We start from the raw sequence: 27,115 nt of genomic DNA, 5'->3' as shown, positions 1-27,115 counted from the left end.
GGCCTTATACTATTTCCTGTATTTTATCTTACAATGGATATATGTTTATCCCAGGCATGTTTAAATTCAGTTACTGTGGATTTACCAACCACGTCTGCTGGAAGTTTGTTCCAAGGATCTACTACTCTTTCAGTAAAATAATATTTTCTCATGTTGCTTTTGATCTTTTCCCCAACTAAGTTCAGATTGTGTCCCCTTGTTCTTGTATTCACTTTCCTATTAAAAACACTTCCCTCCTGGACCTTATTTAACCCTTTAACATATTTAAATGTTTCGATCATGTCCCCCCTTGATCGAAACATTTAAATATGTTAAAGGGTTTCAGAGGCTGTTTTCAGCCCTTTAAAGCTCCATTTCAGAGGCTGTTTTCAGCCCATTAAAGCTCCATTTTGAGAGACTGTTTCAGTCTCCGAAAGCTCCATTTGAGAGGGTGGGCAGGGCTATATATGGCATATAAGATGCATCCAAATTTTCATACTCTTTTAGGAGGGAAAAGGGAGCATCTTATACTCCGAAAAACACGGTAACCAAGATTACCTATCTGTGAAAATGCCACAGTGTTTTTCACCAACCAGGTTAAGTGGGCTGCATGAACAGAGTTAATAAACCTGTTTCTCACTCTATTGGAAGATTCTTGCATTTCACTTGTAAAACGCCTCTATTTCTACAGGTAGTCCTCGAGTTATGGCCATAATGGAACCGGCCCATCACATTCGTTAAGTTGTGATGGTTTTGAATCTTGGTCACCCATGTGATCAAGCAGACTTTATGATCTCTTTTGTGATGGTCATTTAATGAACACCATGGTCATGAAGCAAACCAATGGTTCTTTTCAGGCTGGTTTTGCTGCAAAGCTGAAATAAATGCCCCTTGCCATGTGGGGGGAGGGGTGGTGGAGAGGATGGGGAAGACTCAGCTGTCAAATCTTAAAACAGGGATTGTGTGTAGGCCATATAGCATCCGTTGTAACTTTAAACAGTCACTCAGTGACCGGTTGTAAGTCAAGGACTTCCCTGAACAAAAATAATGAGACTAGAAATGCAACTGGAGGGGAAGGGGGGTTATATTCATTTTCTTTAAAAAACGGAAACATTACATTATTTTCCAAAGTGACTCTCCCCCAGGGTAACCCACTGCTGAAAATCATTTGTCATTTTAAAAAAAATCTATTATTTTCAAAAAAATCGCTCCCCCTGTGCAAGTATCTTATTCTCATCTTTGTCTGGCAATTAATCATCTCTCGGATAAGAGAAGCTGGCTCCAGGCTAGATGTCAACGCTGGGGTAATAAAAATAAGCCTTTAAAAGATAAAATGATGATTGTTTAAAGGAAGTGCAAAGGAAAAAGATTAAATATATGATCATAAGAGGAACAAGTTACACCGAAGTCTCTTAAAAAATGTACTGTTTTCTTTCAAAACTTATATAGAGGTAGTCAGTAACGGGCAGCCAACCGTTTTACTGCCACACTGTGAGTGTGGCTTATTTTATGGGTGTGGCTTGCTGGCTATGTAACCAGGTGGCTTGAACGATCATCATTGTTCAAGTGAACTGTTAAGCCCTTGACTTATAACCTTACCAGCGTCGTTTGCTGGGGTGACAATTTGCTTCGTGTTTCCCATGCTCTCCTTCCTGGGTCACCCCCCCACCTCAGGCTGAGTAGCTACACGAACGGGTGCTTCCAGAAGCCGCTTCCACCCACGTCTTCTGCTTGTACCTCAGGAGGGAAAAAAAGGAGAGGCAGATGTTTACTTTGTGACAGTAATGGGCAGCCAAAATTTTTACTGCCACACTGTGGGTGTGGCTTATTTCATGGCTGTTGCTTAGATGGTCATATGACTGGGTAGGAGTGGCTTGCTGGCCATGTGCCAAGGTGGGAGTGGCTTGAACGATCATCATCATTCAAGTGAACTGTTATTGCCACACAATGCCTTGTCATCTCAGCTGTGGGCAGAGTGAGGGCTTCATGAGGGGAAAAAGACATCAGCCCAGACTGCTTTGGCGCAGCGTGGCTCTCCTGGCCTTGGGAGGCTGGAGGGGAGCTGGGCAGGAGAGAGGGAAGCTCATCCGAGGCCAGGAAGGAGGAAAGAGGAAAAAAGTGAGGAGCACACAGCAGCAGCAGGGGAAAAAGGAGAGCCAAGCCGAGACCAGTAATCCAGAAAGTGACAGCCGCCGATCAGCTGGAGCTGTGCATGCAGCTTCATTTCCGCCAATGAAACTGCGTTCCACCCCGTCCTGCCTGCCATCCCTGGAGGTAGTCCTTGACTTAAAAACTATGTGTGTTCAGTGAACTTTCAAAGTTACAAAGAGCATTGGAACAAGTGACTTCAGACTGGTCTTCGTACTTATGATCGTTGCAGCAATCCTCATGGTCAAATAATCAAAATTCAAGCGCTGGCAACTGGCATGTGTTTGCAATGTTTGCCGTGTCCCAGGGTCACGTGATCACTTTGTGAGACCTTCTCAGCTGACTTCTAACAAGCAAAACCAATGGGAGAAAGCCGGATTTGTTTAATGGCCCCACAATTCACTTTAACAACTGCAGTAATTTTGGGGAAAAAAGGTTGAAAAATTGGGTTGAGTCACTTAACAAGCATCTTGCTTAGCTGCAGAAATTCTGCACTCAGTTGTGGTCGTAATTTGATGATTAACCTATAACAGTGATGGCGAACCATTTTTGGTTTGCATGTTAAAAGGGTGCATTAGCATGTGCCCACACCCATTCCCTCCCCAAATGTATGCGCACCCCTACACACACATGCGCACAATTCCCCCCATCCCCGTGAATAAATAAATAGCTGTGCCCCTTATGTATATGTATGTATATGTATGTATATGTGTGTATATATGTATATGTATATGTGTATATATGTATATGTGTGTATGCATATATGTGTTTGTGTGGACAGCTTTTAAGTGCCTAATACACCTTAGCTAATTTATATCACAAATGTGGCAACCTTGTTTATTCCTTTCCCTAATAGTGTCAAACTGAATACAGACCTCACAGTTTATGGATTGTAATTTTAGTAGTATTGACAGTGCATAAATGATAGACTGGATTTTATCATGGATTTTATCTGTTATTTATCATTTTATCCTACACCTTTTGATTGTGTATTCACTAAATGCTTTTATTTGTTTTGGTCTATGACTGTAATAATAAATTTGAAATTTAGCTGTGCCCCTCTTCAGGGATATGTTTAGCAAATGAGAACCAGACACTGAATAAAATGTCTTCCCATTGTTATCAATGTTGAAGGGCAGGAGACAGACGGTTCCAACTACCAGGCCAAACCATGGAAGCCAATTACTCAACAGGGCTCTTGTGGCCATACAAGAAAAGAGACGCAGACAATAGGTTTCACCTTGGATTTTCATAGAATTCAGGGGGCTAAAAGAATTCAGCTTTCAGTTTAATACCTGTCCCATGGTTTAAATGCTGTTTTGCGATAGCTGCCTTTGCAGGATAAAATGCTAGAAGAGTTTAATTTAATGTATTGCATTTCTATGCCGGCCAAATCCTGAAAGACTCTGGGCGGCTCACAAAAGATGGAATAAAAGATGGCATTGAAAAGCCATTATTCCTGACCTTGAATATGAATTTCTCTGCCAGATATTGTGCATCTGTATTATAAATCACACATTAAAATAGCTCCCATTGTCCTCTGTTGTATCTCATTCTGCTACAAAGCAATATTCAACCGACAGGGAGATGGGAAACTTGGCATCCCGTTTGCCAAGGAGAAGGGATTTCAACTCCTAGAGCAGCGATGGTGAACCTTTTTTCTCTCGGATGCCAAAAGGGGGTGGGCGCACACAATAGCATGCACATGCATGCCCACACACACAACTCCCCGCACTGCCATCGTGTGTATGCGCAGAGGCCCATTGGGCTGTTTGTCACTGTCCCCAGGCTTCGGGAGGCTTTCCTGAAGCCTGGGGAGAGCGAAAACGGCCGAAAAGTAGGCTGAAAATCAGCTGTCTAGCATGCAGATGGGCACTGGAGCTAACAGAGCATTGCCTTGCATGCCCTCAGATATGGCTCTGCGTGCCACAGGGTCACCATCATGGTCCTATAGGATACAGGCTGCCAGGAGAATTCTGGGAACTGAAGTCCACTCAACTTAAAGTTGCTAAGGCTGAGAAACCCTGATATACCGTATTTTTCTGAGTATAAGACAAACCTTTTAGTTCCCTAAAAGAGGCTGATAATTTAGGTGTGTTTTATAGTCTGAATGTAGCTTTTTTTCCCCAGCCCTAACTAGCTGCTAACAATCTTCCCAGCTCTTACCTTGCAAGTTCTTTCATTGTTACTCTCTGCGAAGAATGTTTTCCAAGCCCTAAGACTTTCCAGGGTACATTGCTCTAACTAGCTCTGAATAAGTTTCTTTCCAGCCCTAAACCAGGTGCTAACAATGTTCCCAGTTCTTACCAGCTTACAAACTCTTTCATTGTTACTCTCTGCTAAGAATGTTTTCCAAACCCTATCTTTGTAGGGGTTTTTTCATTACTTTACTTGCTCTGAATGTTTCTTTCCAGCCCTAACCAGGTGCTAATGAGGTTCCCAGCTCTTACTGGCTTGCAAGCTCTTTCGTTGTTATTCTCTCCGAATAAAGTTTTTTAAAGCCCTAACCAGGGGATAAAATAATGTGCTGAAGCTGATCAGATTAAGGACACTAGCCAGATGAATGCCTTGTAAGCAGATTCTTTTCCCTACTTCCCCCCCAAAAAACTAAGGTGCATCTCATACTCTGGTGCGTTTTGTATTATGAAAAATACGGTAGTTTTTCTAGTCGCCAACATTTTCAGGAATATAATTACAGTCAAACATGAGAAGTCACAAAGGTCACAAAGCAGGGGTGAGAAACAGGCAGGACGGGGTGGAACACAGTTCCACTGGCAGAAATGAAGCTGCATGCACAGTTCTGGCTGTCACTTCCTGGATTACTGGTCTCGGCTCAGCTCTCCTTTTTCCCCTGATGCTGCTGTGCGCTCCTCGCTTTTTCCTCTTTCCTCCTTGCTGGCCTCGGACGAGCTTCCCTCTCTCCTGCCCAGCTCCTCTCCAGCCTCATGCGGCCACCTCCCAAGGCCAAGAGAGCCACGCTACGCCAAAGCAGTCTGGGCTGATGTCTTTTTCCCCTCACGAAGCCCTCACTCTGCCCAAGCTGAGAGGAAAAGGCATTGTGTGGCAATAACAGTTCACTTGAATGATGATGATCGTTCAAGCCACTCCCACCTGGTCAAATGGCCGGCAAGCCACTCCTACCCAGTCATATGACCATCAAGCCACAGCCATGAAATAAGCCACATGGATGGATGGATGGATGGATGGATGGATGGATGAAATAAATTGTGTCCAGGACTACCTGTAATGTCTGGCTCAGAAGACTTAAGAGAGGAGAAACTTTCAAAGCCTGAACCAAAAGTGTGTATGATTTTAATCTGAATGGATGGCTAATCAAAATAGATATTTCTCCTAAACTTTCTAGATGCCACAGCTTGGGTATGTATCTCTTGGAATCGACCATTGTGACTGACACAGCCATTATTTTGACCTTGACACAATACAGTGAGGTGCTATGAGGAACCCTAAGGTGGTATTCGTGGATCTCTGTAACTCCATGGAAACATCAACATCCTTGACCTATACCCGGTTCTCTGTCCTCTCTCATTAGTTCTTTTGTAATATTTCAGATTTTTTTTAAAAAGGGAAGGGGGTTGGGACTGTCATACTGTCAGAGTAGGCCGTCTCCATCCAGACTGAATTTACAAATGGGCATTTGTAGTATTTATGGAAAATATATGGGACATTGTCAATCATCTCAGGTAAACCAGACAGGAAACACGCTTCTGTCATGAATGAATCAATTAATGAATCAAACTCAAAGCCATATCTCCCATCCCATAACACACAACCACCCAAAGGCTATTTGCAATGCCGCCTAAAAATTACCTGCTTCGTGATATTCTAGAAAGAGCGCAGAGAAGAGCTACAAAGATGATTATGGGACTGAAGATTAAATCAAATTATGAACAGTTGCAGGAATTGAGAATGTCTAAAGAGCCTTGGTGGCACAGTAGCTAGAGTGCAGTACTGTAAGCTGCTTCTTCTAATTGCTGGCTGTAGTTCAGCAGTTCAAATCTCACCACCTGCTCAAGGTTGACTCAGACTCCCATTCTTCCAAGGTGGGTAAAATGATTGTTGGGGGCAAGAGGCTGATTCTGTAAACCACATAGAGAGGGCTGAAAAAGCACTATGAAGTGGTATATAAGTCTAAGTGCTATTGCTATGTCTAGTCTAGCAAAGAGAAGGACTATGGTTGACATAACAGCCCCTCCCGCATTTGAGGGGCTGCCAAAGAGAAGATAGCAGCCTTGTAGTACTTGAGGGTCTCTCACAGAGAAGTGAGGCCAACCTAGTCCCCAAATCAACTGAGGGCAGGACAAGAAGTAATGGAGGGAAGATCATTCAAGTGAGATCCAACCTAAAACTAAGGAGAATTTTCTGATAATGAGAACAATTAATCAGTGAAATGGCTTGCCTCGAAAAGTTGTGGATGTTCTGTCATGGAGATTTTCAAAAACAAACAACCCTACTTGTCTGGTATTTGGTATAGGGTCTCTTACTTGAGCAGTGGGTTAGAGACATCCAAGGTCCCTTTCCAACTCTGTTATTCTGTTAAATGCTGAATCTCTGATTATAGAGTTCCAGAGACTAGGGGTGACCAGAGAACGAGAAGCAATGGATGGAAACTAATCAAGGAGAGAAGCAACCTAGAACTAAGGAGAAATTTCCTGACAGAACAATTAATCAATCGAACGGCTTGACTCCAGAAATTGTGGATGCTCCATCACTGGAGATTTTCAAGAACAGATTTGAAAGCCATCTGTCTGGTATACTATATAGGGCCGTGCAGTAATGGGCAGCCAAACTTTTTATTGCCACACTGTGGGTATGGCTAAATGGCCATGTGATTGGGTAAGAGTGGCTTGCTGGCCACATGATCAGGTGGGAGTGGCTTGTACGATCATCATCATTCAAGTGAACTGTTAAGTCCTTGACTTACAACCTCACCAGTGTTGCTCGCTGGGGTGACAATTTGCTTCACGTTTCCCACTCTCTCCTTCCTGGGTCGTCCCCTGCCTCAGGCTGGGTAGCTAGGCGAACAGGTGCCAATCAGCTGTTGAGAAAAGAGGGGGGAGGAAATGGGCTCCCTCCAACTCCTGCCGGTGCTGGTCTCCCTGCCGCTTTCCGAAGAGGAGGAAGAGGATGGGAGTGGGAGATTTAACAATATCAGAAAGCCGAGGGATAATTACAAGGTTATTATTGCTGCATGATGCCTTTTCATCTCAGCTGTGGGCAAGGGGGAAAAGACCACAGCCCAGACCACTTTGGCACAGCATGGTTCGGCTTGGCTTTCCTTTTTTTCCCTGCTGTTGCTGCTGCGCGCTCCTCACATTTTTCCTCGGGAGGTGGCCGCATGAGGCTGGAGGGGAGCCGGGCAGGAGAGAGGGAAGATCGTCCGAGGCCAGGAAGGAGGAAAGAGGAAAAAAGCAAGGAGCTCAGACAAACTAGCAGCAGCACGGGGGAAAAAGAGAGCCCTGCTGAGACCAGTAATCCCAGAAATGACTGCTGCCGGTTAGCTGGAGCTGGGCACAGAGCTTCATTTCCACCAGTGGAACTGTGTTCCACCCTGTCCTGCCTGCTGCCCACCCCTGGGGCCGTGATGGCAAACCTATGGCATGCACAGAGCTATCTCGGAGGTCACACAAGACATCGCGTGATTCCTTTAGGAAACTTCCCTGAATCCTCCTGAGTGCAAAAAGCAGCACAACTGGCAAACCAGAACTGCATTTTCCGAACTTCCGTTTTGCCCGTTTGGCTGTTTTTTACCGTCCCAAGCTTCAGTGAGTCCTGTGCGCATGCACAGGGGCAGAACATGGGGGCATATGCGTGAGGGGGAGGGAAGGGGTGTGGGCACATGCACACATGCTAGCACACACACGCTTTTTGGCCCGTGAACCAAAAAAAGGTTTGCCCTCACTGATATAGGGTCTTGAGCAGGGGGTCAGACTAGAAAATGTTTCATGCCAATAACAACAACAACAACAACAACAACAGAGTTGAAAGGGACCTTGTAGTCCAACCCCCTGCTTAGGCAGCAAACCCTACACTACTTCACATCTTCGTGTTGGAGCATTCACAACTTCTGGAGGCAACGCCTGTTCCACTGATCAGCCGTTCTGACTGTCAGGAATTTTCTCCTTAGTTCTAGGTTGCTTCTCTCCTTGTTTAGTTTCCAACCATTGCTTCTTGTTCTGCACATGGGTGCTTTGGAGAATAGGTTGACTCCTTTGTGGCAACCCCTGTGATATTGGAAGACTGCTATCATGTCTCCCCTGGTCCTTTTTTTCATTAAACTAGCCATGCCCAGTTCCTGCAACCGTTCTTTATATGTTTTAGCCCCCAGTCCCCTCATCATCTTTGTTGCTCTTCTCTGCACTCTGCACTTCTCCTGCCTCTCTTTGATCCCTGCCTGAATCTAAAGGAAATTGCATCCATTCTCTCTGAAGGGAGTTACAGATACAGATACTCCCTTTTACACCTGTCTTAAATGAGGGACCAATTTGCACCAAGTGAAAAAAATGGTAAAGCAAAGATGGGCAGCCACTCCAAATTAAATCCCAAAAGCTCTCCTCCTCCTTGGGGCCCACAGCGAAAAGGCTGCAAAAGACCACAGAACGTGTGGCCTTAAAGGCAACAGGCGACGCATGCCCCCCACGCTATTCTCATGCTAATGCAAGCCCAGGCTTCCTATGCGCCATCTGCTCCTCTCAAGGTCGCAGCCTTGAAGGAAAAGCTTCGCTGGGCTTTGTGAATGCCAGGCCATCCAGAACATTAGTGACACGTTGGCCCCTTTCCATGGTAATAGGACTTCTAATTATCACCCACATAAAGAGAATTGTTGCGTTCAATGACGGGGTGGGTAGGGGTGGGTGTCCGACAGCTGGAGAAGGCAACTTGCAGGCCTTGATTTTTAATGGGGGGGGGGAGGAGGAAAGAACCATCTCATTTGCTTTTTGTCTCTCCCTCTTAATGGAATAAATGGGCTTCCTCCAGTTCAACTGCTGATGATTACCTTCTTTTCAATTTCCACAAAGCATTTCTCAAAATTGTGCCCCTTTCCCCAATCCCCAGGATTGTGGTTTTTACATAAAGCTTCAATAAATAAGTCCAACCTGAGCAACGTTTTGCTGCAAAACTGGAAAGGGAAAGATGTTCTTTTGTTTATTCTATTGAAGTGGGTGAGGCACCAGCTCCACCCCAGAGCACCCAATTTGCATTGAAAGATGTTGAAACAAGATGCATAAGCCACGCCCACGGTGTGGTAGTAAAAATTTTGGTAGCCCATCGCTGAGCTATTGTGGCAGATTGTGAATTCTAGTCTCGCCCGGCCTTAGCCCTGAAACCCTAGGTGGGTGATTTTGGGCCAGTCCCTTTCTCTTAGCTCCAATCTATCACATAGAGTTCCTGGTTCGACAGTGGGAGACGGCATTCCGGTAGGAAAAATGGAACTTTGCGCACAGCTCTGTGTCCCCAACGCATATGCATGCGCAAGAGAGAGAGATTTGGCTTCTGCACATGCACAGGAAGACAAATCTCATGGGAGGACGCTGGCGCATTTCCGGCATTTTTTAGGGATGTTGTTGTGAGGAAAATGGGTTTCCCCCTTGGAGAGGGAGAGCGAGGAAGAGGGAGGGAGGGAGAGAGAGAGAGAGAGAAAGAAAGAAAGAAAGAAAGAAAGAAAGAAAGAAAGAAAGAAAGAAAAGATTTTCAATATACGTATTTGTCCTTTTACAAAGCTGCTGTCTTTTCAGGCAGGGCTTATAACACAAGAAGGCAGAACAGGCATTAAGCTTCAGGAAAGGATATTAAGAGAAGAATCTGAGTGGACCACCCAATTTTTGGTTTCTGTGTTACGGCCATTTTTTTCTTCCCCTCCACCCGCAAGTTGCAGGTTGGAAAGCTGGCCTGAAGTTAAGGAGGTGGCAAGAAAAACATGTGTGAGTCATCCTGTTATTGTTTATCATCCTGCTACTTAGCCTCCTTTTCCAGAAAACTGCCTTCTACTGCAGAAATGGGCAACCTGTAATCTTTGGGAGCTTCAAGCTTTTTTTCCTAGCTCTAAAGCAGTGTTTAATGCAGGGGTCTCCAACCTTGGCAACTTTAAGGCTGGTGGACTTCAACTCCTAGAATTTCTCAGCCAGTTTCAACGTTCCCTCTAACCTGCGCTGTGTGCTGTAGCGCAGGAGGTTTCAGACCACAGCGCACAAGTTTCCAATTCCAGCACAGAGGTTCGACCTCTGTGCTGGAATTGGCAATTAGCAGAACTGTTGCTGCTCTGCAACTATACAACAGCAACAGTTCCTCTCCAGTAAAGGCCGGAAAAAAAGGGGCCAATTGCAGGCCCGCTTTCCTCCCCACCCCTTTAACCCCGGGTTTTCTCCTTCCCCCGGCAGCCGAATGGGTAATGTAAGATAACAGTCCATGGGGGGGGGGGGAGGTTGTGGATCCTGGCAGCATGGTCCACCGCCGGCCCCCACTAACTGTCCTTGGGGGGGTTGTGGATCCTGGCGGCACGTGCTGCCACCAGCCCATGGGGGGGGCAGGCTGCCCCAGGAGAGAAAGAAAGAGAAAGAGACAGTGAGAGTAAGAGAGAACAGAGAGAGCAAGGAAAGAGAGAGAAAGAGGGAGGGAGAGAAAGAGAGAAAGGAAAGAGAGAGAAAGAAAGGAGGAGGGAGAAATAGAAAGGAAAGAGCAAAAGAGGGAGGGAGAGAAAGAGAGAAGAGAGAGAGAAAGGAAAGTTAAAACCACATCAAGACTTAGAAAAACAAGGTGTAAAATTGGATTGGCTTATGTATTTACAGTTAAAATCAAGATTGAAAAAAGACGTCAAAACAGAAGGTATTAATTTACAAAAAAACAGAATTAGATCAAATCCTCTTGGGTCAGGATGTTAACTTGATAAAAAAAATTATAAATACTTTTTATTGATTGAATTAGAATTTGAGCAGGTGAAGGATACAATGATAAAATTGATGAGAAATATAGGCCATACAATAGATAGCTGGCAGCAATTGTGGAAGAGAAATTATAAAATGACAATGTCAACTGCTTTTAAGAAAAATATGTATAAGATGTTATATAGATTTTTATTTATTATTTAGATTTGTATGCCGCCTCTCTCCGCAGACTCGGGGCGGCTACATCACCACAAAAGCAACTAAAATGTTTCAGAAATTTTTGATGAACTGTTGGAAATGCAGCGAGTTACCTGGCTCATTTAATCATATGTGGTGCACTTGTGTAGAAGTACGTAAATTTTGGACACGAATTCAACATTGGATTCAGAAGATTTTAAGAAAGACTATTGAATTTAAACCTGAGATATACCTTCTGGGTATTTTACCAGATAATTTTGATAAAGAAGAGACATATTTAATCATACATATAATTACAGCAGCTATGATTGTATATGCACAAAGTTGGAAATTGAATAGGATACCAACGGAAAGGGAAGTTTTGAGAAAAATTATGGATTGTGCAGAGGTGAGTAGATTGACTTTGAAAGTTAAAGATAAACAAGACTCAGATTATTATAAAATTTGGGGGAAGTTTTATGATTGGATAGAAAACTAAGAAACACGTATGCATTAGTAATTGGTTAATTTTGGGAAAAATTGAAACATGAGAATTTGATTTAAATTTTGGAAGCCAAATGCCGAAGATTTGGTGGTAGTACTATACAGTATAATGATATAACACAAAATTTACTTATTGTTTAGACTTTAAACATATAGAACTTTATTTTATGAAGTAGATGATATACAGTATTATAATAGTTTGTTTTATTAGTATATAGAATTTTATTAGCTATATGATACAATATTAAAATTTAGATAAAAGAGATTTTATTAATGTTTGCATTGATGTAATATAACTTTTTATAGTAAGATGGAGAGGAAGAATTTTTATTTAGATTTCCGAGAATTGATAATGTTGTGTAAAACTAATAGAAAATTTTAGATGAGGAGGAATTGGGTCCTTCAGGATTGGGCGACATAGAAGTCAAATTAAATAAATAAATAAAATAAGAGCCTCAATTGAGTGAGTAATAAGAAAAGTGTATATATCATAAGAGGTCTGTAAGGGGCGTGCATAAGCGCACTATTGTGCCTACGGTCCCTGTCCTTCTGTCCTATTATCCTTTTTATCACTTCTTTATACTTTGTTATGTTAATACAAACTGTAACTCTATACTTGTTTGGCAAATGTAATCAATAAAATAAATAAAATAAACCTGTGTTGTATGTTAATTCCACCTTATTCTGCTCTGCTAACAAAGTCCTCTTTGATTAGTTGCTCTGTTCTCCCATTTAAAAAAGAACCCAGTCTGTCAGTTGGCTTGTTGGTGTCTTTTCAAAAGATCCTCCTCCTTGGGGTGCTCTACAGCTCTCCTTTCTGAGAAGGAGAAGGGATTCCCACCCCCCTGCCCCTTAGTAGGGAACTCCTGGCAAGGAGCACTGTGTGTGCAGCAGACATGGCTGGCCGGCTCACTTCTCAGAAAATAAATACCTCTAAGCTAACAACAAAGCTTCTTCTCTTCATAGAACGAAGCTTGACTCCAAGGGCAACACTTCAAGGGCAACATCTTGAATGGGCCTCTTTCTTTACAGGAGTTGAATAGCACCTCTCCATCTTCTGACCCAGACACACGTCTGTATTTATTTTGGGGCCCTGAGAGTCAGGCGGACAAGTAAAAGTGAGTACACACTTTGTATAGCGTGCTGGGATTCCAAATTTTGCTGCTCTTGGTGATGGTGATTTTCTCCCACCACCTGGCATTTTGGTAAAGAAGACAGCAAGGCCATCTTGTTCAGAACCACCTCTTCCTGCAGCCTGATTTCCAGAACAATCATCCAATCTTGAATTCCCCACGAATTCAGTGAATATAAATCAGCATCTTCCAAGAAGACCAACCTCCGCCTAACAACTGGCAATTTCAAATCTCAGCCAGTAAATGTTTGGTCCTACACATTGGTAAAAAGAATCAGAATACTAAATATATACTTGGAGGTAATGAACTTGTAGACGACCCTCACTCAGTCAAAGACCTTGGAGTACTCATATCCAATGACCTAAGTCAGTGATGGCAAACCTATGGCATAGGTGCCACAGATGGCATACAGAACCATATTTGCTGGCACATGAGCCGTTGTTTTGGCTTGCACAAAAGCTCTGGGAGGGTGTTTTTGGTTTCCAGAGAGCCTCCAGGGGGATGGGGGAGAGCGTTTTTACCCTCCCCTGGCTCCAGGAAAGCCTTTGGAGCCTGAGGAGGGTGAAATATGAGCCTACTGGGCCCACCAGAAGTTGGGAAACAGGCCTCCAGATGACCTCCAGGGGGCAGTGGAAGCTGTTTTTGCCCTCCCCAGGCATTGAATTATGGATGTGGGCACTCATGCAAACATGATAGTGTGTGTGCACATTCTTTTGGCACCCGAGGAAAAAAAGATTTGCCATTAGTGACCTAAGTCCTAAATCCCACTGTAACAACATTGCCAAAAAAGCATTAAGAGTTGTCAATCTAATCTTAGGTAGCTTCTTCTCTGGTAACATTGAAATGTTAACCAGAGCTTAAAAAACATTTGTCAGACCAATTCTTGAATACAGCTCACCTGTATGGAACCCACATTGCATATTGGACATTAATACAATTGAAAGTGTCCAGAAATATTTCATAAGAAGAATCCTTCGCTTCTCCTTTTGCAACAAAATACCTTACTCCACCAGACTTGAAATTCTGAAATTAGACAATTTACAACTACATTGTCTCTGAACTGATCTAACGTTGTTTACAAAATCATATACCAAAATGTCCTTCCTGTTAATAACTACTTCACCTTCAACCACAAACACACGAGCACGTAACAGGTTCAAACTAAATTTAAACCACTCCAAACTAGACTGCAGAAAATATGACTTCACCACAGAGTGATCAATACCTGGAATTCACTACCTGACTCCGCTGTTTCTTCCCAACCCCAAAATCTTCAACCTTAGATTGTCTACAGTTGACTTCTCCATTTTTCTAAGAGGTCTGTAAGGGGCATGCATAAGCACACCATTGTGCCTACCATCCCTGTCCTGTTGTTCGATTGTCTTTTTTATCACTACTTTCTATGTTATGTTTATATAAACTACTATCCTAAATTAGTAAGTAAGTAAGTAAGTAAGTAAGTAAGTAAGTAAGTAAGTAAGTAAGTAAATAATCATTTAACTCTTACAGGAGTCTCATCCCTTAAACAAATTTGATGAATTCCTTTTTTCAAGCTTGATAAACCAGTCACTATGTGTGTTAACGGGTGTGCAGAGTAATCCCCGAGTTGTCAAAGATACACGTACACAGAGGAAATGTGGAGCTCTAGCAGATATCCAGCTGATAGTCCAGAGATGCAAGCAATAATTCAGTAGTACAATCCAGATACATTAAGTCTATAAAATATTATTTACTTTGGCAAATATCTAAGTCAAGAAGAGTCCTAGTCATACACAGTTAAATCAGTCAATTCATATACAAAACTATAAGCCTTACTTGTTCAGCTTACAAATACATAAACCATCATTTGAACACACAGTTCTTACTACAGCACAGTCACAAAGACAGAACAGAAATAGCAGAGAATAGCTGAGAGAGAGAGAATCACACTTCTGGCTCCTTCTAATGGCAATCCGTAATACTGGCTCTTAAAAGCAATTAGTGCTCTTATACATGTAAGCATACATTGTTGGTTTATTTTATATATTGCCAAACCCAACTAGTTATGTAAATAGTACTAACATTGTACAATACCCAAAAAGTCCCAAAGATGTTTTTACAACCACCATCTGGCTGACTAAGAATCTTCATAGTCATTTAACTCCTGAAAAGAGTCACATATTTATTTATAAATGTACACATGTATGTTTACAACATAGAACATAGATTAATAGGGTTGGAAGGGACCTTAAAGGTCTTCTAATTCAACCCGCTGCTCAAGTATACTCTTCTGGACAAATGATTGTCCAGCTTCTTCATGAAAACCTTCGAGTGATGGAACACCCACAACTTCTGGAGACAAGCTGTTCTATTGATTAATTGTTCTCGCTGTCAGTAAATTTCTCCTTAATTCTAGATTGAATCTCGCTTTAATAATCTTTCACCTATTACTTCTATTCTGTCTTAGTGCTGTGTCCCAATAATCAGACACACCTAAATTGTCTAACAAAAGGATTTAATATTTACAAAAGCCCCAGTAGTGTAAGAGTCTTTTAAGAGGCTTTTCAAAGAGGGAAGCAAACCTAGAAAAGTCTTATCAGTTGGCCAAAAATCCCAGAGTGACGATAAACATGGTAATAATTGCCAGTTGCAACAAGAGTTCCAAGGTGTAGTTCTCAGAAAGTAACTGGAAGACCGATGCTCATTCGCAAAGCTAAGCATGTGTTCTTTTGAAACAAAAACTGAATTAAAAGACAAGATGGTTCCGAAATGAACAACGTTTTTTCTGCAATCAGGCAGGGTATGCATCACCCTTAATTAGTATGAGGGCATGGCCCAATAGCCAGCAATACTACTCATGGGTCAATCTCCTCTTAGCCAACCATTCATGTCCCCTAGATGTCCTGCAAACTCTGGCATCCAGAAGCGACTCCTCCTTTTTCCCAGAGTCACTCAGCACAGGAAATGCTAAATCACTCCTAACAGGATTTGCTGACTCACTCATGTCATACAGTGCAGAAGGCCCTGGGTTGTTCTGACCCTGTCCCCTCATCAATTTCACTGTCACTCTCAGGTGTCAGGAATACAGGATGCCTGCCTCACCTCTCCACAGTCTCTGAGTCCATAACTATTTGCGCAGGACATGAGCAAACCATCACAATCTCTTGTCTTACTCTAAGGTGCTTTGGAGAATAGATCAACCCCTTCTTCTCTGTGACAGCTCTTCAATACTAGAAAACTGCTATCAAACCATCCCCAGTCCTTCTCTTCATAGACTAGTGATACCTAGTTCCCTCAATCATTCATCAGGTAGTACAGCTTCCAGCCCCCATATCATTTTTTTTGCTCTTCTTTGCATTTTCTTCCTCACAGAGAGATCAATAGCTACTAAATATTAACAAAAACTATTGCTTCAACACACACAATATATAAGCGAAGACTGATAAAGCTACAAACATGCTACCTGAGAGAATATGTTGGCTGTTATAAGACAACCCAACTTACTCTGACTTCATGACGACATCTGTCTGAAATCTGATTTCTTACTATTCAAACATTAGTAGTTCACATCCTGTCGTGGTTTTGTTATAGCCTGAAATGAGTTTATTATTTATGGCTAGTTCAATCTGAGGACACCCAATTTATAGACATATCTTGTATAGATGAGAGTTATGTTAATTTGTAATGCTGACAAGGTGATGAATGACAGGACAAGAAAGATGGTGGTGATTGCTTGTCCTGATTATCACAGTTCAATAATATGGATTCCCCAGAACGCCTAGTACCAGAAGAGCATTTTGGAATCTCCTAAATCAAATGGCTCTAAGCCAATTGCTTGAAAATTTAGAGCCTGAGTATCTGTGCTATGGAAATGGTATGTAGGAAGCTGTATCCAGAGATGCTGCCTAGGGAATGGGCAGATAGAATGCATAGCCTGCAACTGGATAGCCGGCAAAGGTTCAAAAGAGACCTTTCCTAATTTCTCAGGGATAAAAGAGATGGGACTTGCAGATTTACTTTCAGATTTGCAAGATTCTATTAACGTAGTCTTATGATAAATTAGCTGATCTGGTTGTATTTCCTGTGTGATCCACCTGGTAAGGCTGATAGTTGTGGATTTATTAATAGGATTCGTATAGCCACCCATATCACACAAAGCAACTCTTGGCAGCGCACAACAATCTAACAAAAAGGATAAAAGTGACAGAGATATATAAAAATCCACATTATAATATAAAATATCATAAAATGAAATATACATAGCTGGTTGGAGAATTCTGGGAGTTGAAGTCCACAAGTCTTAAAGTTGCCAAGTTTGAAGACCTCTGATCGAATGTATGCTAAATGGATAAAAGAGGTCATCTAAAGGAAAGAATAATTTTATTTATTTAATTTGACTTACGTGCCACCCAATCTTACAGGACTCAGGGCAGCTCACAACAATAAAACAATACAATAAAAAGTCAAATTCAAGCATTAATAACAGAAACACCTTAATATAAACCCTCTAAAAATAATAAAAACCTCTTAATAATTAATAACAATAAAAACTCCTAATGCAGTCAATACAATTGTACCATCACACATACCAATCAAAAGATGTTTCAGCCAGAAATAAGATGTTAATTCTCACAGTCCCCAGGCCTGTTGGCAGAGCCAGGTCTTCAAGGCTTTTTGCAAGGCCAGTAGGGTAAGAGCAGTATGGACCTTGGGGGGTAGTTGGTTCCAAAGAGCCAGGGCTGCCACAGAGAAGGCCCTCCCCCATGGGCCCACCAACTGACATTGCTTAGTCAGCGGGACCCCGAGAAGGCCAACCCTGTGGGATCTAATAAAAACTGACCATAGCTAGTTAGATATTTTAGGTTAAGTATTCAAACTACAAATTTCACACAACTATGTAGGTTGGCTTCACTTACCGGCTAATCTACTATTTTCTTTTAATAAACCTTGATTGGAGTAGATTCACCTCTTCCTTCTCCCTTTAAGCATCTGAGGACCAAAAGGAAGCTCAAGATCATTTTAATACACAGAGAAGCCCATGCAAAGACAACCCACAAGTCCAAATTTTTGTAAGGGAGAATTGTCTATGGATATTCTCAGTCATCCAGGTCATGGTTGTCTCAAAAGTGCCTTTTCGAGATTCAACTGGACTTTTTGGTTTTTCTTTGAAGACCTTTCACTTCTCATCCAAGAAGCTTCTTGGGCTCTGCTAAAGCTTCAGAACTGAAGAAGCTTCTTGGATGAGAAGTGAAAGGTCTTCAAAGAAAAACCAGAAAGTCCAATTGATTCTTGAAGAAGCACCTATGGGTCAAGGGATCATCAGAGATAAGAGTGTCAAACTGAGTCCAATCTCTGCCTCTTGTGTCCTCAGAGTTTTCTGATGTATCGATCTCTGCTTCTATGCAACCCACTCAGCTACCACCAGGCTGGACAAGTGGAGAAAGAAAGAAGAAATCTATCCAATTCCCACCTTCCCCTAGATCAGTGTTTCTCAAATAGTGAGGCAGGGCCACTGGAGGGGCGCGGAGCAATGCCAAGGGGCGTATGTGACCCCTGGGAGTATGTGTGGTCCCTCTCAATTGATTCCCCTAACCAAAAACTGAGTTCCACTGAGTTCTGTGGGATTTACTCCCAGGTAAGTGGGTAGTGCACCCTTCCCCAGCCAATAGTTTGCTTGCAGCTTATAATAAGTAAAATAATAAATATTAACACTAAAATTCCATTGGGGCCCAGATTGGAGGTTGTGGGGGGCGCAAAATGTTTACTTCTTCCTGAGGGGGCATAAGAGAAAATAATTGAGAAATTCCCTAGATCCATTCATTGAAAAAATTGATTCTTCAACTAGGCCAAGATTTCGATGGGAGGCATAGAAAACTGAAGATGGTTCTGCAAAAGCAGAGCCAACAACTGTGGCCTGTCTGTCTGTCTGTTAGATATTTGTTTAATCTCCTTGTTGTTCAATTCAATCTACCAATAACTATAGGGATGACTCTGCAAGATCTTCCCCATAATCTACCCCGTTCAGTCATTAGATCTGTATATTTTGAAATCTGTTCTAGCTATTGTTGTTTTGGATTCTGCTATTTCCTGGGCCTTTCAAAAGTTACTTTTAAAAGAGTACAAAAATAATCCTTTTTATTCATTCTTATATCTAGCCAATTGTTTCCTACACAGCAAACAGTTTGTTTGTGAAATCCCATAAAAGGTTAACTATTACCGGTATTACCATTTAACATGAATCAACTCATTAGTTTAATTGCAATGGACTTATTTTAAGAGCCCTGAATGAGGTTCCTTATTATTTTCCATTCAATAAAGAAGATTTATTCATGTGTAATCCTGAAACCTATTATACCATCCACAATTAAAAGCTGCCTTCTAAAAGTCTGTGTTTTAAAGCCTTTCTAAAAGACAGCCCTTGAGTTCCTCCAGGAGGGAAGCTCTCGAAAACGTCCAAAGATATTTCACCAGAAGAGCCCTTCACTCCTCCACTCGAAACAGAATACCCTACAAAAATAGACTATCTATCCTGGGTCTTGAAAGCTTAGAACTGCGGCGCCTAAAACACGATTTAAGTATTGCCCACAAGATCATAAGCTGCAACGTCCTTCCGGTCAACGACTACTTCAGCTTCAACCGCAACAACACAAGAGCACACAACAGATTCAAACTTAATATTAACCGCTCCAAACTTGACTGTAAAAAATATGACTTTAACAATCGAGTTGTCGAAGCGTGGAACTCATTACCGGACTCGATAGTGTCAACTCCCAACCCCCAACACTTCTCCCTTAGACTCTCCACGATTGACCTCTCCAGGTTCCTAAGAGGCCAGTAAGGGGCGTATATAAGTGCACTGATGTGCCTATTGTCCCCTGTCCAATTGTCTTTCCTTATCTCATATGTCATATATATTCTCTCCTTATCTATATCTATATATCTATATCTATATATATTCTCTCCTTATCTCTTATATCATATATACTCTCTCCCTCCCATCTACTTCTCTTCTTTTTACTTTCTATCGTCATTTATATTACTTAATGTCTATTCTCTTCCATATGTATTGTATATTGGACAAATAAATAAATAAAATAAAAATAAAAATATAAACCTTAAGTGAAGTCAGGCAAAACCAGATAAGGCAGAGGTATTCAAACTTGGCAACTTTTAAGACTTGTGGACTTCAACTTCCAGAAGTCTGAGAATTGAAGTCCACAAGTCTTAAAGTCACAGATAACCCCCACTCGGTTAAAGACCTCGGAATACTAATAACAAAAGACCTAAGTGCCAAAGCCCACTGCAACATCGCCAAGAAGGCTTCAAGAGTTGTTAACCTAATCCTACGTAGCTTCTGCTTCGGCAATCTCACACTACTTACCAGAGCTTACAAAACTTTCGCCAGACCCATCCTTGAATACAGCTTATCTGTTTGGAACTCATACCACATCTTGGACATTAACACCCTCGAAAATGTCCAAAGATACTTCACCAGAAGAGCCCTTCACTCCTTCACTCAAAACAGAATACCCTAAGAAACTGGACTTATAATCCTGGGTCTAGAAAGCTTAGAACTACGACGCCTGATCTAAGTATTGCCCACAAGATCATATGTTGCAACGTCCTGCTTGTCAATAACTACTTCAGCTCCAACCACAACACCACAAGAGCACACAACAGATTCAATTACCCGCCTCAAACTTGACTGTAAAAAATACGACTTTAGTAATCGCGTTGTCGAAACGTGGAACTCATTATCGGACTCTAGTGTCATCCCCTAACCCCCAACATTTTACCCTTAGACTGTCCATGGTTGACCTCTCCAGATTCCTAAGAGGTCAGTAGGGGTGTGCATGTGCACTAGTGTGCCTTCCTCCCTGTCCTATTGTCTCTCCTATATCTCCTATATCTTTTCTTCTATTCATAAATCTTCTCTTCTATTCTTTCTTTGATATATTTTACTACGAGTATATCCTCTATAACCATCATTGTGTATTGGAGAAAATAGATAAATAAATAAGTTGCCAAGGGCCCCCCAAATAAGATTTCTCAGCCAAGCTCAATCAGATAAAGGTATCCTTGAGTCACTGCCACAATTTTTGTAATTTAAAATAATGAAGGTAAACAGCATCTGGGTAGGAAAACTATCTGAGATTATCATGATTGCACCTCCCTGTAGCTGAAGGCAAACTTTTCAGTAAGAGTAGCAATGCTATTGTGCAAAGATCCCCTGGTAAACCCTGAACTCTTCCAGAATGCAGCCAAAACACTCACTGTCAATCTTGTCCAGTGATAAATTGTCTCTTGGAACATTCAGCGGTTTCTTTTTAAAAACGCTGTCAAAAGGCAATAAACAACTTTAAATATTGATCCAGTCCCAGTGGGTCAGACTTCGTCCCAGCAGCAAGTCATGGAATCAAATGCTTCTTCTCTAGATACGACAAAGACGGGCCAAATTCAAATGTATTTATTTACAACCCTGAGGCCAAATAATGAATAAAATATACATTGCATCCCTCTATATATATGTATATGTGTATAAGAGAAAACAATAAATATAAAGGAGTCTAAAAATAATTAAGCACCTGGTTACGAAAATTAATTCAAATAAAATACTATTTGGGTGAAAAATCAATCATAAGTGAAGGAGGAACTCCAGGCTCGGTTAAGCATCAAAAGGGTCTTTTCCAAAGACAACTGGGCTGAAGTTCTGAAGAGTCAGAACTGAAGAAGCTTATTGGATGAGAACCAAAACATTTTCAAGAAAAATAATAACAACAATAACAACAACAACAGAGTTGGAAGGGGCTTTGGAAGTCTTCTAGTCTAGCCACTCCGAGTCTTCGGAGAGGGGTGGCATACAAATCTAATAAATAATAATAATAATAATAATAATAATAATAATAATAACAACAACAACAACAACAACAACAACAACAACCCCCTGCTTAGGCAGAAAACCCTACACTATTTCAAACAAATGGTTATCCAACATTTTATTAAAAACTTCTAATTTTGAAGCATTCACAACTTTTGGAACAACCAGCTATTCCACTGGTTGTTCTAACTATCAGAAAATTTCTCCTTAGTTCTAAGTTGCTTCTCTCCTTGTCTAGTTTCCACCCATTGCTTCTTGTTCTACCCTCAAGTGCTTTGGAGAACAGTTTGATTCCCTCTTCTTTGTGGCAACCCCTGAGATATTGGAACACTGCTATCATGTCTCCCCTGGTCCTTCTTTTCATTAAACTAGCCATGCCCAGTTGCCAAGCAATTGGAGAAAAGATGTTAACTCAAGAGCTGCCAATTCTAAGAAGAGTCACTAGTGTGCCAATGGACCTTTCATGGTGCTAGTCAGGTTCTCCACCTCACATATTTTATTTTTAAAAATGTTTTAAGGGGTTTAATTATAATAAATGGAAAGTTGACTAGTAGCAAAGCCGAAGAGCAGCTAGCTATTCTGCCTTTGCAAGGATTTTGCTGGGATTTGTTCTTTGCAAATTAAAGTGAGGTGATGGTTAAAACACCAGTGCAGTGGTGACAAAATGACAAAAATAAAGTAATAGACAGGAGGCTCAAAGGTTAAAATCCTCACTTTAACTTTTAGAACATAGACCATCAGAGTCCTATGTTGGAAGGGATCCTGGAGGTCTTCCAATCCAACCCTATACCTGTTGTGGTTGGCTCTGGCCCAGCTCCTGCCCCAGGGAATGTGGAGGTGGAGGCAGGGGAAACATCAACATGTCCTAGGCCTGTTTTGTTGCCGGCAGAGTCAGGGAGTGCAGTTTCCTTGGACGAAGAAGAAGGTGGGGGTGACTTGGAAAAGGGAGGCTTGGCACAAAGCCCAGGAAGCCAATCACCATTATCTTCGGTCGATTCGGATGACGAAGTGTTAGACCCACGCAGGCGCAGACTTATGCATCGAAGAGACCAATTGAGGAAATATTACAGGAGATAAGAGAAGCCACCTGTGTTTGGGTGGGGCTCCAGTAATTAGAGCTGCTGCTATAAACAGCAGCGTGCTAGTTTGGCCGTTGTGGAAGATTATCTGATCACAGTTCTTCAGGATCGTGCCTCGCTGTGTCTGAACTTTGTGGATTTTTCACGCCTTTGACACCAAAGCAGAGTAAAGTGTGTGTGTGTTTCACTTCGTTGGAAGAAAGAGGGTTGTGACGTTTCTTCACAGCTACTAACTAAGTACTTAAGGACTGATTAAGGGACTTGTACAGCCGACAAGGTTGTTTTGGGGAAGAGTGCTCTTTGCAATACAAAAAGGGTGCTTTGTTTCTTTTGAATTTTGTGATAAAAAACATTGTTTTGAACTTTCAAACGTGTGTGTGTCTGAAATTTGTACCCGTGAATTTTCGGGAGACTCATACCATAGAGCCCGGCAGAACAATACCCAGGGATGGGCTACTGCCCGGGCAGGGGGGGAACGCAGTGGGGTAGCAAAAATGGAGCTCCCCCCCAGAACACCCAATTGGCACTAAAAAATGTTGAAAGAAAATGCATAAGCCACGTCCATAGTGTGATAGTAAATTTTTTGGTAGGCCTTCACTGCCTATACTAGTGATGGCACACGAGGCATTGCCCTATGTCTGCTCCAGTGGCCATGCACGCATAAGCCAGCTGATTTTTGGCATTGGGGAAGGCCATTTCACCCTCCGGAGGCTTCGGGGAAGCTTCCCTGAATCCCCAGAGTATGAAAAACCGCCCAACTGCAATTTCAGAAAAATGGACTTCCAGTTTCCCCGTTGTGCTGTTTTTCGCATTATGGGGATTCCCTGAAGCCTCCAGAGTCCAAAAAAAAAAAAAAGAGCACAACAGCAAACCAGAAGTCCATTTTTTCAAATTTTCAGTTTGCCCGTTTGGCCATTTTTTCAGTGTCCTAGGTTCAGTGAGGTCTGTGTGCCTGCGTGGAGGCAAGTGGGAGGATTGTGCACATTCGCATGGGGCAGTGTGGGTGGGTGTGCATGTGTCAGGGAATGGATGTTTGCCATCACTGCCCTACACCATTTTAGACATATCGTTGCCCAGACTCTTCCACTGGTTAATTGTTCTGGCTGCCAGGAAATGTTTCTTTATTTCTGAGATTAATTTTCTCCTTGATTAATTTCCATCCATTGTTTCTTGTCCTGCGTTCAGGCGCTTTGCAGAATAGGTTGACCTCCTCTTCTTTGTGGCAGCCCCTCAAATATTGGCACACTGCTCTCCTCTTGTCCTTCTTTTCACTAGACATACCCAATTCCAGCAACTGCTCTTCATATGTTTCAGCCTCCAGTTCCCTAATCATCTCAGTTGCTCTTCTCTGCACTCTTTCCAGAGCCTCAACTTTTTTAAAAATATTGCGGTGATCAAAACCAAATACAGTTTTTGTGACATAGTTTTGGAAGTGGAGAAATCTACTACTGTACATAGATTTCCTCAGACAAATTCCATCATCCTTTGGAAGATGCTAACATGGGAAGTGCTGTGTTAAAAGAACAGATTACCGTATGTTCTACTAAACAGGTTATGTTCTACATCAAGTTCTACTAAACTAAGGTGACCAGATGTCCTGCTTTCAGTGGGACAGTCACGATTTTTAACTATTTGTCCCGCGTCCCAATCCATTTTTAAAAAGTCCCGATTTTTGGAAAGCATCACCTTTACTTTTGATGCACATAATCGGGCTGCATAACTGTTACCTGTTGCAAAGTTTCTTAAGAGAGAGAGAGAGAGAGAGCGGCCTCGCAAGGAGCCAGTGCCCTCGGGCGCCTAGCATTCTAGGAATTGTAGTTTGAATGTCCTGAGACACCAATTGTTTTGAGTTGACAAGAAACTACAGCTACAAGAATGCTCTGCAATGAGCCATAATAGAGAAAGTCAGGCTGTGTCTGTTTCTTAAAGGCGTAGGCGCTTAATTTTAGCTCTGCATGTTTTTTCCCAGTCAGATTCCTTATAATTATGTTGGATCACAACAAACTGTTCCAAAAGCTGAATGGGGTGACCAGGATTTTATCTCAGTCTATTTGGAGCACACTGGCTAGGAGAAGATTGAAATACACAATCACATCATGAATAGGGCCGAAAGACAAAAGATGCTGTTTTGTTTTAAAACTTTATCTGGGAAATGGGTGGGATGGGTGATGGAGGATGTCAGAGTGTTACTCATATACTTTTCCAACAATTGCTGGATTCTCAATTAGACAAAGTAGGAAACTTAGAATATTACCAGCAAGACAGTTTAAGAAATGAAGTATACTAGTCTGGGAATACAAATTCCTAAAGCACCCCAGACAGTTGACCTTTGCTTAAGTACACCCAATGAAGAGCAGAACATCAAGTCTAATATAATTGTTGAAGTGGAAACAATTGGAATGATGTTATTGTAACTACAGTGCAGGTACCAAAACTTCTATTTATCAACCACTAACCCTAACCCTATTTGGTTGTGTGATCAGGACAGATGAAATAAAGGGCCATTTATTTAAACTCACTGGAAAGCAAAAAAGGAACAAAAGCAGGGGTGGAATCCAGCAAGTTCTGACAGATTCTGTAGAACTGCTAGTGGAAATTTTGAATAGTTCGGAGAACCCCCCAAATATCTCTTCTGTCTGGCCCCAAAGTGAGGTGGAAATGAGGATTTTGAAGTATCCTACTCCTGCCACGCCCACCAAGCCACTCCATGCCCATCAAGCCATGCCCACAGAACAGATAGGTTAAAAAAATGGATTTCACCACTGAACAAAAGCCCTCTTTATAGGTAAGTTATTTATTTGTTTGTTTGTTTGTTTGTTTGTTTCATAGACTGATTTTTTAATCAAGAACCACCACCACCACCCCATCAATGATGTCCCACTTTACCAATTTTAAAATCTGGTCACCTTATACTCATGGGGACTTGGTTTCTGACAGAAACACATAGGATGCAGTTCCATATTGTTGGAACCAGTCCATACGATCCTAGAGACTCCGTTCACACAACACTCCAGATCAGCGTTTTTTTCCAACTGGAGAAGCTTACAATGTCAATTCTCAGGATTGTGTTGCACAATTGATGTTCTGCCAGGGAATTCTGGAGAATATTGGGAATGGATATCCAGGCATCTTCTGCCTGGGGACTTCTGAGAGTTGCCAAGTTGGAAAAACTTCAAATCTTGAAGTTGCCAAGTTGGAAAAACAGTAGGATGCTAAGAAACAGCAGTTGATTCTTCAGCACAAGAGAGAAGCTATAACATAATTTATTTATGCTGCATCCCATGTAAAGTTATGGAATGAATTATAAACCAATCAATTACTCTCCATCTAGAAACTAATAATCTGCTCTCTAACAAACAATTTGGATTCAGAAAAAAAACTATCCTGCAATCTACAGCTCCTTCACTGCAAAAACATATGGACAACTCATCTTGATCAAGGAAAATCTATAGATGCAATTTATATTGACTTCTCCAAAGCCTTTGATTCAATGGTCCATGACAAACTACTTCAAAAACTCAAATCCCATGGCATCTCAGGATTCCTCCACAGCTGGATTACTGCATTCTTGTCTAACAGGCAACAAGTGGTCAAAATAGGAAGCTCCATATCCACACCCATCCCTGTTAAAAGCAGTGTCCCCCAAGGTAGCGTACTGGGACCTACGCTCTTCATTCTCTACATCAACAACCTTGGTGATCTCATCACAAGCAACTGTGTTCTTTTTGCAGACGATGTAAAACTCTTCAACACCACTGATAACACAACTATTCTACAAAAAGATCTAGACTCGGTTTCTGACTGGTCCAACACATGGCAACTCCAAATCTCAACAAGCAAATGCTACACATCGGCAAAAAGAATCAGAACTTCAAATACAAACTTAATAAACAAATTATCACAGATTTGAAAGGCCAGCAGCCCTTAGCAGCTGTCCGACATTTACTGAAGGGGTTGGATAAACAGGACACCAGTTATTCAGGGGAGGGGTGATTGCAATAATTTACACCTTTGGGCACCTCCCAGTTACCTCTACGGGGTCCTCGTAAGCAAGGGGGTGGAGGGCGGTGCTAAGAGGCCTACTTAAGGGGTAGCACGTCCCCATACCAGTCCTTTTCCCTTTGCATCTCCCCTCAAGTCGGACACCTACCCGCCCTGCATACATAAGCGCACTAGAGTGCCTTCCGGCCCCTGTCCTATAGTCTCTCCTATATCTCGTATTTCTTCTCTACTATATCCTCTATAACATTCATTGTGTATTATTGTGTATTGGAATAAATAAATAAATAAATAAATAACAAATAAATAAATAAATAAATAAAATATGTCCAGTGTGCT

The 27,115-nt window shown here is 41.9% G+C and overlaps 1 protein-coding gene across 3 annotated transcripts in view; it reads right to left on the bottom strand.

The window, feature by feature from the left end:
* Window positions 1-27,115, bottom strand: part of PAK3 (p21 (RAC1) activated kinase 3) — a 252,788-nt gene that overhangs the window by 223,017 nt on the left and 2,656 nt on the right. The window contains exons 2-3 of one of the 3 annotated variants that reach the window (XM_070759569.1): window positions 17,737-17,809; window positions 17,080-17,182 (exon numbers count right to left, since the gene is read on the bottom strand). The exons of 1 other annotated variant lie outside the window; for it this stretch is intronic. The gene's annotated coding sequence lies outside the window, so the exon portion shown is untranslated. The remainder of the gene's footprint in view (window positions 1-17,079; window positions 17,183-17,736; window positions 17,810-27,115) is intronic. One more of the 3 variants, XM_070759570.1, reaches the window with a different exon arrangement.

This window comes from Erythrolamprus reginae, chromosome 8 (assembly GCF_031021105.1).
Source record: "Erythrolamprus reginae isolate rEryReg1 chromosome 8, rEryReg1.hap1, whole genome shotgun sequence".
Classification (NCBI taxonomy): Eukaryota; Metazoa; Chordata; class Lepidosauria; order Squamata; family Dipsadidae; genus Erythrolamprus; species Erythrolamprus reginae.
The sequence above is the reverse complement of the archived record's forward strand: the minus strand, read 5'-3'. Positions and strand labels throughout refer to the sequence as shown.